The 13,207-nt window shown below is 43.7% G+C and overlaps 1 protein-coding gene across 1 annotated transcript in view; it reads left to right on the top strand.

Annotated features, from left to right (window-relative positions):
• The first annotated feature begins 1,790 nt into the window (after positions 1–1,790).
• Positions 1,791–13,207, top strand: part of LOC308378873 (transcriptional enhancer factor TEF-1-like) — an 83,720-nt gene continuing 72,303 nt past the window's right edge. Inside the window, exon 1 of the mRNA XM_080855882.1 lies at positions 1,791–1,912. The gene's annotated coding sequence lies outside the window, so the exon portion shown is untranslated. The remainder of the gene's footprint in view (positions 1,913–13,207) is intronic.

Genomic DNA, 13,207 nt, shown 5'->3' with positions numbered 1-13,207 from the left:
GACAAACACACAAACACACACACACACACCAGGCCCGTAGCCAGGATTTTGTATGGGGGGGGTTCCTAATTTAATAATTTGGGACAAATTTTGACATTTTGAAATTTCAACCCTTTGAAATGGCATTTCCTGCATTTTTGAGACGATTTCAAAGCAAGAAATGGAGACTGTCAATAACTGTCTTAAGCAGTATGTTATTATATAGCCTACATGTAGCCTTTTGTGTTGGGATCGTTCAGGTGAAATCCTCACTTATTGAACAGACGAAGTGGAGGGAGACAAGGATGCTCTTAAACAGTTTTAATGGCTCACTTCTCAGTCTTCAACTTTCCAAACTCTAACCTCACTTCCCTGATCCTCCCAAAATCATAACATGTCAACATCTGTTTATATAATATAATAATCCATATATAATAACTTAACTAACAAGAGAAGTCCTAAATGAACTAGGTGAAATGTAATTTTATAAAATCCCAACTATAAAATCCAACAATAAAATATAACTTCTAATTTAATTAACTTTAACAGAAAATGCTCCAGCTTACATACATATATACATTTTCGTAATGCTCACGTTTAACGCAACAGATTGTCCAGTTCTAATTTCCGGGGATGGAGACGAGCAAAGCAATCCACCACTTCGTCCAGGTCTACCTCAGTGTCGTGGATATGAAGGAGCGCAAGGTTAGAAAGCCGGCTGTTTCCCATCGAAGCTCTCATGTAATTGCTCAGCCTTCGTAACGCACTTGCGCTCCTTTCACACTCACATGAAGTAACAGGGATAGTGCATTTTATTTTCAGGAGCACAGCGACGTTAGGGAACAGGGTGGCGTCACATCTCTTTACTGCTTCTGCGGGAGACTCGGGCCGCGATTCTGGAGGGTCGGACAAGAAGTGGTTCTTCCATCGGTTAAGTTCCATTTCGAACAATTCCGGTGACGGCATAGCACTGTCCCTAATCAAGAGCACATGTTGCAACATCGCGCTCTCCTCAATGGTAGTATATTGTCTTGTTTGCAAAGGAAGGAGGCCTACACGTGTCTCAGATCCACTCCCAATTGCTTCCCGCCTGAGTAGGTATAGCCAGTGGGCTGTCAAGCAGGATAATTTGATAATTTTGATTGATTTTTTTTTTTTTTTTGGTACCTCCCAGTGCGTGGGGGGGTTCGTCCGAACCCCCCGAACCCCCCCTGGCTACGGGCCTGCACACACACAGAGACATACACACACACTCGTGAGATCACACTCCAAAGCACACGCATAAACGAGAATCATACTCTTCTCTGTCACCCAATGCGTGGCCATTGTCTTGATAGTAGATTGGAGATGTCACACACACTCCACCTTTGAATCCAAACACAGAGCAGACAGATAAAGACATAGACACGAACACACAGATAAACACTGATGACTGTTGTATAGTACAATGTCCTGTTTAATAGTTCAGTAGAATAATATGTGTGTTTAATGTATAGCATGTTATAAATGTATGGACGAGGACTGCATACGTCATTTACAGTAAATTCTAAATAGGACGTGTATCTCCTTCCTCCCGTTGGAGTTAAAAAACCGACGTGTCCAGTGAGGTAATCGAGCTAGAAGCGAAAGGAAGAGCGCCCGGTCGCCCCCCACCCCTCCTTCCCATCCTCGGTCCCTCCCTCCGCTGCCTGCTGCTGCTGGCTCGCGCTGCCTCCGGGATGACGCCACGCGCGCTCCGCCCCGCCCCAGCGCAAACTCGGTGCTCGCGTGCATTTCATTCCTGGTGTCATTCCGCGCATTCCGAGCATCACATTCCCGGCTGGCCCTCAAACACAAGAATAACTTTACACAGTTCTCAAAAACTACATCAACCCACCTTAGGGATACATAAGGGAACGATACATAAAACATATCAGTCACGGACGTGTTTGAGGTAAGTTTATAATACTTAAAAATGCAAAATGGTCACAGGATACATTATTTATGCTTCAAGTTGTGTTTATTTCATAAAGGTTAACATATGCATCATCCTGGTGTCGACAAATATCGTTATCAGCTGAAAGGTATAATTGAATTTGTATTGACTGAGAGGGCTTTGGAAGAAGCTACAGCGATCCTAGTCGCTGGTGCAACAGGGTGCTTTCACTCAGTCCGCTGGCTCAGGGCTGGATTCGTCTGACATGGCACAAAAATCTTTGACATTTTTCACATTTTTGTAAAGAAGCCCGACCTTGCGCTCTGTTACGCTGCAGTAAATTCCCCACACGCTCTGCAGAATCAGCAATCGTCCTTTCGGGGAACAATCTCAACCAGCCATTATTTTGAATTAAACACAATTTTTTGACAAAATGACTGACCAAGATGTTGCTGTTTTGTCCTCTGCAGTTGGCACGGCCGGGAGTTGCAGATTTGAGGGGTACATTTGCAGAGCTGTGAGAAAATATAGGGCAGAGAGACTTGTTGCTCGAATATATTTGTTCGTATTTTTCCATCCTCGACATTTGAAATCTTCACCGTAAGTACTGCATGTCAGTTACATTTCAAATGCGTTTCATCACGTTCTTTACATTCTTTATTCATGGCTTTGTAGCGAAATCGTTGGCTCTAACCAAAATAGTGTCTCATATGGGTGACTTAGATTTGTAATCTCAGACGAAGGTTTTGCTTTATCATCTCAATAATATTTACATAACTTAAGTTACGATGCTTGTGCTTCACCGTATCATTGCTATGGGCAAATTTCAGGCATTGATGGTATTTTTTTTTTTCATATCTTGTGTTTTACTTGCTAAGTTACGGAACTTGGCTACGGTTAGCTACAAACCTTTTCCCTTGCATTTGGAAAAGTACTTAGCGAGCTAGCTGGCTAGTGGACATACACACCTGGCTAAACTTTAAGTTACTAGAATTTAATGTTGCCAGCTGACGTTCTGTTTGGACCATAAAGTTGGGTTTTCTTGAAGTTTCGGTCTTAGAATAACTTGGGTTGGCACATTTCATGTGCTTTGGCCAGCTTGTCATGCGCATACAAAAGCGAACATTATGGCGAGCTAACGACAGCTAGCTGAAAATCTGGCATCTGATCCTGTTTGCAATTTCCTTTGTTGAAGTTGCCCGCTCCTGAAGCCCGCTAGTTAGCTCGTGAACATCAGTTCAGAGTTACGTTGTTTAGCCTGTTTTAGACAATGTGTTGTACAGTGCTTACATTAAAAGTCTATGCTGATTTAAACTTTGCTAAATAGTTATCTTTGCAAACGACTCCTCATGGTTCTGTTACTTGCTGAAAACACTGACTATAGTATCAGGTAGTTGTGGATGTTTCGTAGCCACAGCCAAATGTAGTTAGCTTGCTAGCTGGTTGGCTAACACCGATGTAGCCAGAAACAAGCTTGATGTATAACATAAACGGCTTTCTCGTGCCTTTGCCACATTAGAAATAAGTTTGCTAGTGTCTGGGTCGTGTAGCAATTAATAAAAACGTTTAACGTACCAAGTAACAGCACAGTTTAAACACCTTTTGAAACTAAGGTTACTTGGTTCTGCGTTGCTTTTAAAAGTGGCGCAGCGAGTAGAGAGACATCGGGAAACTTGTTTACTCAAGCGGCACAGCTGTGGCTACTCCGTTATCCCGGGTTTGTCTTGGGTTTATACACGGCTTGGAATCAGCGCTGTGTCAGATGGACACGAGCAGGCCCCGTGCCCTCATTTGAACTTGGAGTACGCCATCAAGGATGGTCATTACGACCAAAGAAAATGTTTTTCTTTTGAGTGTCGAGAACTAACCGGCTATCTACAAAATTAGCTTGTTTATTGCCTGTGTTGGCCGCACGCACTTGGTTATGTATGATTTTTTTTTGTGTAAAGTTGACAAAACTGTTTAGGTAACTGGTGAGTCACTGATTGGTATGTCTTTGGAAGCTTCTGGGTTTTTTGAGTGGATCTCCAGAATCTGAGAAGTTCTGGGTGAACATTAAACTCCTTTATTTAAAACAAGTTCCACCATTGTGTGATTTTTGGGGAAAGACCTTCTTTCCAGCAGTTAATTATTGTCTTGTATTTCACTGAGGCTCCTCTTAAGATCCGACCAGCGAGACACAATGCGTTGTTTGTTGATGCCGCTAACAGGGCTGTTCTCATTTACTACAGTAAACAGATTGACTCCTGTCAGGGCTAACCCGCTGTGGCACAATGCTGGCCAAAGCTGCTGGCTGGGGAAGAACAGAGGCCCCAGCAATGGAGGCTTTGTCTGCGGCTTATGCAATGGGGACCTGCTGGCCTGGGGCCCACATGCCTGCAGCAGGGAGAATAGCACATTGTCTTCCCCTGACCCCACACTTTCCACTCTGAGTGCGGCGAGGAGGGGGTCGCTTAGTTAGGATGCGTTTTTTGGGTCTGTGGTAGTAACGCTGTTTTTTGATGGGGATGGTGTCGATGATGGTTATGGTGATAATGTTGATGATGGTAGTGGTAATGATGATAGTAGTGATTATGATGGTAATGGTAGTGATGATGAGGATGATGATGGTAGTGGTGACGATGATGGTAGTGGTGATGATGAAGATGTTGGTCTAATACTTTTGAAAGGTGTCTTTCTGACTTCAGAGATTCCAATACCTTTGATAGGTGTCTTTCTGACTCGGTTGATGGGCATAAACGATTAGACATTTTGAGCTGTACGACTAAGTACATCAGTAACAACCCAAGTCTGTTATAACTTAACAAACTAACAAACATACAAAGAATCTGCCCTGGCTGTGTTAGGCCTACATGACGCAGGCAGGCATTAAACACGGTGCATGTCATGATCCACAACACTCAGGTTATTTTAATACAAAACATCTCAGGCTCAGATGAACACAGTATGTATAGATGTTTAATCAAGTTCAGATTGGATGACGTGTGTGTGTGTGTGTGTGTGTGTGTGTGTGTGTGTGTGTGGAACAAGACACATCTGGGGCTATCGGGCTAGTATTTGTGTTGAACAAGACTCAGCTGGGGCTATTGTGTTCCAAAAGTGGAAACGCAAATGGGCTTTTGTTGTGGCAGCCTGAAGCCTGAGTTAGCCCCGTTTGGCCCGGAGATGGCTTTAGCTTTTACTGGCTCGATAGTGGAATCACGACTAGTGTGTGTGTGTATGTGGGGTCACCTCTCTCTAGGTATGTGTGTGTGTGGTCCCCTCTCTCCAGGTGTGTGGGTGTGTATGTGGGGGTCCCCTTTCTCTAGGTGTGTGTGTGTGTGTGTGTGTGTGTGTGTGTGTGTGTGGTCCCCTCTCTCCAAGTGTGTGGGTGTGTATGTGGGGGTCCCCTCTCTCTACGTGTGTGAGTCTATATGTGGGGTCCCCTCTCTCCAGGTGTGTGTGTGTATGTGGGGTCCCCCCTCTCTAGGTGTGTGTGTATGTGGGGTCCCCTCTGTGTGTGTGTGTGTGTGTGTGTGTGTGTGTGTGTGTGTGTTTGTGTGTGTGTGTGTGTGTGGGGTCCCCTCTCTCTAGGTGTTGGTTGGGAGGGCCTTCATCTCCACCAGATAACTGTGTTCTGTGCCTGATGCGGGCCTGATGATGGGCCATTTGAATCATTTAAGGCGAGACACGGCAGGCAAAAACATCGTTTTTTTCAGCAGTGGTCAATTTTGAGATTTTGAGCTAGTTCACTCCCTAAACATGTAATCTTTCATACTAGCATAAAGAAAATATCCTAATTATACATTAATGTGTATATTTATTTACATTTTGTCTGTTCGCGGCCTCAGCATTCTCCTAGGTTTCCAGGAAAGTTAGCATTCTAACGTAACGTGCAGTATATCGGCTTTCTAATGCATGGCATTTTTGGTACCATTGAAAAGCGCTATATCTCTCACACAACGCTATCTAATCCAAATAAGGACATTTCCTTTCCAGCAGTAACCAATGATGTTAGCAAAAACAGGAGTTTAAACCTAAGGACGCACTTTCATTGGTTTGCGGTGGTTTCTGATAACGTGATTCGTTCAGACGCATCACGTGGTATGGCTTGACACTTCCTGAATCTTTAAATGCGATTTTCTCAAAATGAGTTTTTTGTCATACTCCAAGGATAATAACTCCACTTCAGTTCAACCTATATACACCAAACTTTATAGTCTTGTACCCAACTATATTATGAATACATTTACAGAGGGATTTGTAAATATATTATTCCTAGCCTGAATTATATAACATTATATCCCCAAAAACATGGCGAAAATCGATTATTGGAGGTTATTGACAGTCTTTTCTGATTTACAGGAAAACAAAAGTAGATATCCATAAATCCCTCTGTAATTTTTTTCCCATCTAATATGCCAACAAAAGGGAAAAGGATTTTTTAACCTGGCTTTATCCCATGATCAGACATGATCTTTTAAACATTATGCAAATTGGCGCATATTTAATGAGATAATGCATAATTTGCATATTCAAACATCAAAATACAAAAAACTTGTAATACATTTTTTTCTCATCTAAACATGACTAATCAACTGAGAAAGTTTTATGGTGATACCTATTATTTAAGATTTTTACCCTATTCACCTGTAGTGTCTCGCCTTAAACGGAAAAGTGAAATAAGGCTAAAATGTAATTAACTATTTGGAAAACAAGCTGGTGCCATGCGGATAAAGATTACCTACACACACTCCTTCTCTCTCTGACACACATGTGAGTCAGTGCTGTGGTGTGTTAGTCTCTGGCTCAAGTGGCTTCCACGTGAAAAGTGAAGCCACACACACACAAAGACTCACACACAAACACACAGAGGGGTTAGTTATTCATTTAGGGGCCAAAGTGAAGCAGCTTTTGATGAAGTGGACAGAAAAACCATGAATCAGTCAGAGAGTGCATTACTGAACCAGGGCACAGGAGATGGAGAAGGAGAGAGAGATGGAGGGAGACAGAAAGACAGAGAGATGGAGAGGGACAGAAAGACAGAGAGATGGAGGGAGACAGAGAGAGATGGAGGGGGACAGAGAGACAGAGAGATGGAGAGGGACAGAGAGAGATCGAGGGAGACAGAAAGACAGAGAGATGGAGAGGGACAGAGAGAGATGGAGAGAGACCGAGGGAGACAGAAAGACAGAGAGAGATGGAGAGAGACAGAGAGAGATGGAGAGAGACAGAGAGAGATGGAGGGAGAGACCGAAGGACAGAGAGAGATGGAGAAGATTGACAGAGGGAAAGAGGGATGCTGATGAAACAAAGGAGGTAGACTGCCAAAGAGCTATGAACTTGAGAGTGAACGAGAGGAGGAGAGAAGGATGCAGAGTGAACGAGAGGAGGAGAGAAGGATGTAGAGAGAACGAGAGGAGGAGAGAATGATGCAGAGTGAACGAGAGGAGGAGAGAAGGATGCAGAGAGAACGAGAGGAGGAGAGAAGGATGCAGAGTGAACAAGAGGAGGAGAGAAGGATGCAGAGTGAACGAGAGGAGAGAAGGATGCAGAGAGGACGAGAGGAGGAGAGAAGGATGCAGAGTGAACAAGAGGAGGAGAGAAGGATGTAGAGTGAACGAGAGGAGGAGAGAAGGATGCAGAGAGAACGAGAGGAGGAGAGAAGGAGAGAAGGATGCAGAGTGAACGAGAGGAGGAGAGAAGGATGCAGAGTGAACGAGAGGAGGAGAGAAGGATGCAGAGAGAACGAGAGGAGAGAAGGATGCAGAGAGAACGAGAGGAGGAGAGAAGGATGCAGAGTGAACGAGAGGAGAGAAGGATGCAGAGTGAACGAGAGGAGAGAAGGATGCAGAGTGAACAAGAGGAGGAGAGAAGGATGCAGAGTGAACGAGAGGAGAGAAGGATGCAGAGTGAACAAGAGGAGGAGAGAAGGATGTAGAGAGAACGAGAGGAGAGAAGGATGTAGAGAGAACAAGAGGAGGAGAGAAGGATGTAGAGAGAACGAGAGGAGAGAAGGATGTAGAGTGAACGAGAGGAGAGAAGGATGCAGAGTGAACAAGAGGAGGAGAGAAGGATGTAGAGTGAACGAGAGGAGGAGAGAAGGATGTAGAGAGAACGAGAGGAGGAGAGAAGGATGCAGAGTGAACGAGAGGAGGAGAGAAGGATGCAGAGTGAACGAGAGGAGGAGAGAAGGATGTAGAGAGAACGAGAGGAGGAGAGAAGGATGCAGAGAATACGAGAGGAGGAGAGAAGGATGTAGAGAGAACGAGAGGAGAGAAGGATGTAGAGAGAACGAGAGGAGGAGAGAAGGATGCAGAGTGAACGAGAGGAGGAGAGAAGGATGCAGAGAGAACGAGAGGAGGAGAGAAGGATGCAGAGTGAACGAGAGGAGGAGAGAAGGATGCAGAGTGAACAAGAGGAGGAGAGAAGGATGCAGAGTGAACGAGAGGAGGAGAGAAGGATGTAGAGAGAACGAGAGGAGGAGAGAAGGATGCAGAGAATACGAGAGGAGGAGAGAAGGATGCAGAGAGAACGAGAGGAGGAGAGAAGGATGCAGAGTGAACGAGAGGAGGAGAGAAGGATGCAGAGTGAACGAGAGGAGGAGAGAAGGATGCAGAGAGAACGAGAGGAGGAGAGAAGGATGCAGAGTGAACAAGAGGAGGAGAGAAGGATGCAGAGTGAACGAGAGGAGAGAAGGATGCAGAGTGAACAAGAGGAGGAGAGAAGGATGCAGAGTGAACGAGAGGAGAGAAGGATGCAGAGTGAACGAGAGGAGGAGAGAAGGATGCAGAGTGAACAAGAGGAGGAGAGAAGGATGCAGAGTGAACGAGAGGAGAGAAGGATGCAGAGTGAACAAGAGGAGGAGAGAAGGATGCAGAGAGAACGAGAGGAGGAGAGAAGGATGCAGAGTGAACGAGAGGAGGAGAGAAGGATGCAGAGTGAACGAGAGGAGGAGAGAAGGATGCAGAGAGAATGACAGCAAGCAGGAGGAAGCAAAGTGAAGGTGGAGACATGCAGTATGGAAAGAGTTTGGTGGGGGTCCTGGTGCTTGGTTTATTTTGTGTGTCCGTGTGTCTAGGAGGATGAGGGAGTCTATAAGCATGGTTGTTTGGGGGGATTATGATATCAGAGTAGATGTAGGGTATTTGTGTGTGTGCTTGTTCTGTGGAGCGTTCGTGTGTGTGTGTGTGTGTGTGGCAGAGAAACAGAAGGAGCTAATCGAGGGAAGGGTGGATGGTCATCAGTTTAACCAGCAGCCCCCTCTATTGTATTCAGATTCCCCATGCATCCTCCTCTCTCTCTCTCTCTCTCTCTCTCCTCCTCTGTGTGTTTGTGTGCCCACAGCACCATATGGCCTCAGTGTTCCCCAGATAAGCTATCTGCTCACTTACCTTATCAATAGCATTTTAATACGCCCCATATTTCAGTCTCCAACCACACCGGCCCCCTGCACCTGCTGTGTGTGTGTCTGTATTGATGTGCCTTAGTGCTGTCTGAGAACTTCACCAATGTCAAGATGCACTTGTCTGCTGGGGAACCTGACTTTTGACCTCAGCAGTCCCCATTGTAACGGTAACCTAAGCAGCAGGAGAGCAGATAATTGACTATTTAAGTTATTTATCTCACTACAGCATTGCGGTTTGGTGGATGTTATAGTAAAGTTAGTAAAATGCTGATTTGGTGGATGTTAGTCAAGTTAGTAAAACGCTGGTTAGGTGGATGTTATAGAGCAACGTTAGTTAAGCGCTGGTTAGGTGGATGTTATAGAGCAACGTTAGTTAAACGCTGGTTAGGTGGATGTTATAGCCACGTTAGTTAAACGCTGGTGTGGTGGATGTTATAGTAAAGTTAGTTAAACGCTGGTGTGGTGGATGTTATAGTAAAGTTAGTTAAACGCTGGTGTGGTGGATGTTATAGTAACGTTAGTTAAACGCTGGTTAGGTGGGTGTTATAGAGCAACGTTAGTTAAACGCTGGTTAGGTGGATGTTATAGCCACGTTAGTTAAACGCTGGTTTGGTGGATGTTATAGTAATGTTAGTAAAACACTGGTGTGGTGGATTTTATAGTAACGTTTAGAGATGCTCCGATCAGCATTTTTGGGGTCGATCACCGATTACCGATCACCAAAATCATGATCTGCCGATTGCCGATCACAGAATGGCAGGGTAGGCTAATTGTAATCTTTTATCTATAATCTAGGGAATATTGCACTGGGGTCCTTTATTCTGACACAGTGAAACTAGTGAAACAGGAAGTAAAGACTATGTAAGACTCCACTTAGATGTAAACTTACCGGCACTTTTAGCTGCTCATGACATGTTGGATTATTGTCATTTCACTGCCGTTATTCATTAAAGCAAGTGAACAAATGGAATGTTGTTCTTATCTATAATCTAGCAGATTTCGCACGGTGTTAAAAAGGCTGCCGCTATCACCCAGCGGTTAGTCCGTTTCATGTCAACAGTAGGTACACTATAGATAGTAGTTCATGTAGGGTTTAATCATTCACTGTTTCATGATTATTATTGTTTACATCAGTTATTCCGCTATTTCAAATGGTTACCGTTATTAACGCTCAAATGGAATGTTCACCGTAACGCAGCACGGAGTTAAAGGGACAGATCCACCTTCATGTTACAGCCGTAATATATTAAGATTCATATCTATATGTCTTGTTATTTATCATTCCTGTAGAAACCACGGTCATCAGTCATTCATATTCATCCTACCAATTCATGTCTTGCGAGTGTGTGTGTGGAAAATAAATACCGTTCTTCTTTTCATCATTGGAACTTTGACATTATTTGTTCTTACCGGACAATCTGTGACGATTGGCTATTATATTTCATACGGATCCCTATGGGATCCATTCAGCGCAACATCCCCCTATTTTATGTGCACAATTTGTAGAAATTAAACTTAAAAAAATTCCAGATGAGAGAACTCATTTTGCTTGCCATTGCCAAGCTCTGCTCTGCTGTTGAGTGACCGTTTGCCGCGCACGCAGGTTGAAAAGTCGCGCAATTAATTTACGTCACACGATCGGATTTTTGATCAGTGCTTTTCACCGATCACAGATCAAGCAATTTTTACCAATATCACGCATCACGCATCACTAGTAACGTTAGTAAAACGCTGGAAGGACAGAGCTGTTCTGCGTATCTGGAGGCTGCTGGCAGAGAGGCAGAGGATAGTAGCCCTAATTGGCCTTTTATATCTATGTGTGGAGGGTGAGTGCAGTGATCTCACTGCTAAATGCTGTAAGATGACGTTAAAGAAACACAGTTTGACCCCTGGGTTAGGGTCTCTCACACACACACACACACACACACACACACACACTGCTACATGCGGTAAGATGACGTTAAAGAAACACAGTTTGAACCCTGGTAGCCCTTTATATAGTTATATAGACAAGGAGACTCTTTTCTCCAAAGCGACCGACAAAACATTAAATAACAATTAGAAAACTAAGCAATAAGCAAAATGCAATTAAATTAATTCAATTTTAAGCAAACTCCTCAATTATTGCATTAACAATAATAATAATAATTATACTAATAATGATAATAATATTAATAACAACAAATACTAATAATTATTACACGGGTAGATGGAATCCACCATTCTGAGAGTGAGTTCCGGGGTGTGCTATATTCAACGGTATAGTAACTGTACGACCTGTTTTCATCTACCTGAGCGTTCCAAATCAGTGCGCACTCAAAAGAAAATATCTAACCAAGATGGCGGCGTGTTGTGGCTAATGTAATGGGGAATGTTTCATGTGAATTAAGCTATCTACACGACTTTTTATATGTCTAAATTGACTCGGTTAGTTGTTTCTATGCTACACGAATGTTGCAGAGTATTGTAAGTCTTTACTGAAAGTCTCGAATATTATTTGTAGGTGACTTTTAGCGCTTAGACCAAAACTCCATTGAAACACACGTAGCTTTTGTGCTAGGCTTACAGACGTGAAGTTCCCAATGCTATTTGTCTGTTGCATAGCAACAGCCACACAAAGGGGGACTATTTTCTCTTGGCTACTGAAATGCGATACACGATGTTTGGTGACTAGAACTTTTTTGTGCTGAAAGGCAGCTTAGTGTTTATAATTTAATTTTACTTAATATTTATAAAGTCGTTGGCAACCGTGTTATAAAAGCAATAAGGTACTCGAGTCAGTACGGTATCGTCAATAATGTACTTGTTCGAGGGTTCCACATTATTATGCAAATTGGATTTAAGGGTCATAAACATTAATTTTGTTGTTTTTCAATTAAAGTCATGGGTGGTATTGTGTCTCAGGGCTAATTGAATGATTGAAATAAATTTCAGACACCTAAGATAATTAGTTGGTCAGGTGAGCCCAATCAAAGGAAAACTACTTAAGAAGGATGTTCCACATTATTAAGCAAGCTACATGTTTCAGGCAAAATAGGGAAGAAAAAGGATCTCTGCTGCTGAAAAGCGGCAAATAGTGCAATACCTTGGTCAAGGTATCACAACATTGGATATTTCCAAAAGAATTACGCATGATCATCGGACGGGGAAGAAATTTTACACTGATTCACAGCACAAGTGGGTTCGTTCAGACAAAGGCAAGATAAGGAATATTACTGCCAAAAAAATGCGTAGGGTCAAGAGAGCAGCCACTAAAATGCCATTGAATAGCATCAAACAGGTGTTTGAAGCCGCTGGTGCCTCTGGAGTCTCGCGAACTTCACGATGTAGGATGCTCAAGAGGTTTGCAAGTGTCCTTAAACCTTATTCGGCCACCCCTAAACCCAGCTCACAAGCAAAAAAGGTTGCAGTGGCCTCAGGACTACATAAAGACTAACTTTCAAACTGTTTTGTTTACGGATGAGTGCCGTGCAACCCTTGATGGTATGATGGATGGAGTAGTGGATGGTTGGTGAATGGCCACCATGTCCCAACAAGGCTTAGACGTCAACAAGGAGGTGGCGGAGTCATGTTTTGGGCCGGAATCATGGGGAGAGAGCTGGAAGGCCCCTTCAGGGTCCCCGACGGTGTGAAAATGACCTCGGCAAAGTATGAAGAGTTTCTGACTGACCACTTTCTTCCGTGGTACAAAAAGAAGAGCCGCGCCTTCCATAGCAAAGTCATATTTATGCATGACAATGCACCATCTCATGCTGCAAAGAAGCAGCCAATGCCCCAGAGGTATTCTTTGCATAAAAGAAGAGAACTCATGGTGTGGCCCCCATCTTACCCTGACCTTAACCCTATTGAGAACCTTTGGAGCATCATCAAGCAAAAGATCTATGTGGGTGGATGTGAACTGCCTTCCAATCAGGTGCTCTGGGAGG

Source organism: Sprattus sprattus, assembly GCF_963457725.1.
Source record: "Sprattus sprattus genome assembly, chromosome: 18".
NCBI lineage: Eukaryota > Metazoa > Chordata > Actinopteri > Clupeiformes > Clupeidae > Sprattus > Sprattus sprattus.
The sequence above is the reverse complement of the archived record's forward strand: the minus strand, read 5'-3'. Positions and strand labels throughout refer to the sequence as shown.